This window comes from Poecilia reticulata, linkage group LG10 (assembly GCF_000633615.1).
Source record: "Poecilia reticulata strain Guanapo linkage group LG10, Guppy_female_1.0+MT, whole genome shotgun sequence".
NCBI lineage: Eukaryota > Metazoa > Chordata > Actinopteri > Cyprinodontiformes > Poeciliidae > Poecilia > Poecilia reticulata.
Genome location: NC_024340.1, coordinates 26,570,034 through 26,571,872, shown reverse-complemented (window position 1 = coordinate 26,571,872; position 1,839 = coordinate 26,570,034).

Here is a 1,839-nt window from a genome sequence, read left to right as displayed (position 1 = left end):
ATAGATAGATAGATAGATAGATAGATAGATAGATAGATAGATAGATAGATAGATAGATAGATAGATAGATAGATAGATAGATAGATAGATAGATATCTGAGTTTGCTATAGCTACACATGTGTCACGTTTCAGTGACTACAGAAACCATAATCACAGACATCTTTGCTTTTCATCAAGGCCCCTAATTTTCACTGTTCACTTCTTATAAATCCACCCACATCTGAGTTTCTCTCAGCACACCTGCATTCAATATGAGCTCTCTCAACTCTCCACACTGCACACTGACGCACACGTTTTGCTCTACCTGCTCATGTGGTGCTAACTGCCCCCCCGGCCTCGTCACCGCTCTGTGTCATATGTCCACTGACAGGCATGAGCCCCCCCCGCCATCCAGCGACCCACACGGCTTTCTTTCATCCAACCTGCAGTTTCACTGCAACAGGAAATCCTGAACATTTTACATTTCCTTCAGTTGTGCAGCAGATGTGCTTGGGCTCAAAGCAAAGAGAGAGGTTGAGCTGGAAGTGCTCTCAGTCAGCCAATGAAAAAGCAGCTCGCGACCAGGCCACATTCCTGTGCTTCTTCTTTTCTCTTCATGTTAACTCACGTCTGTTCACTTCCGCTCTGCTGCATCCCCAAGGTGACGGCTGGCTTCTGCTGCTGCGGCTCATGCCTAAAGGCTACACGGCGAATGGGCCCGCTGTCCTCGGAGGTTTGTGACCAGAGGCCATCTGTCCCCATTGATTCGGACCAAACCTCTGCGGCATGTTTCTTTGATGAGCTCTGTCTGATTGAGTTAGCATGAGTTACACTCCGTCTTGATCAAAACTTATTCCCAATTCCAGGGAGAGAGAGCAGAGAAACACTGATGAGGAGGAACTAAATGAACCTTACTGAAGACAGACTTTTCAGTCATACACAACCCACGTAGCTTTCTATTTGCCAAATACAGCATGTTTCAGTGTCCCAAAGGACTTAAAAAAACAACTTGAAAGCAACGCAGTCACACTACACTTAAAATATCATTTGTTTACATCCTCCTCCAAAAAGTCCCAGTGTCCTGGAATGTGAAGGAAAAGCAATCCGAAGCCCCAGTGTGTTTGCAACCCTATAAATAAAGGTGGTGGTGGGGAGTGCGGTTGACCATAATTACACAGGCCCTGTTAAAGTTGGGCTGCGCTCTCTTTCTGTCTGACTCCGCGTCCAGTTAGCATTCATGGCTACTCCCATCCACATACAAACACGTTCACAGGCGGTGCACACATTCACACAAACACATGCAGACAGGATCTGGGTCAAAAGTTTTGTTTTCTACATCTGTCTGGACTTTTAATGCCTTCTGACGTTCACAGTCTATTACATAATTTAAGTGTTTAAACAAACATAATTGTGTTGGCTTTTTCTTTTCTCTGGGAGACTTGTTTAAACTGCCATTCGATCTATTTTTTATACATCTATGATGAATAAGATGCCTTTTTTTTATACGAGACCTGTGCACTTATCCACAGCAGGGACAGCACGACCTCTGGATGACCTCAGTTTCCAAAGATTTTGTAAAACAATACAGGGTTACTACACATCATGTCAAACATGCACTCATTTCCACCTTTTTGCAGACAGCAAAACTTTAAATCACCTAATGCAAAAAAGTTTTCAATTAAGTTATCTTCAAATACAGAATCTGCAACAAATTTGACTCGACGGAAGGACGGACGGAAGAGTGCATGGACCTTTCCAGGCTACTTATGAATACATTTTATTTTCTCATCTTCATAAAAGCCGCTCTCTGTCAGTCCTGATTACAGCGACAAGTCAGCTTTTAGTCCCTTACACGACGT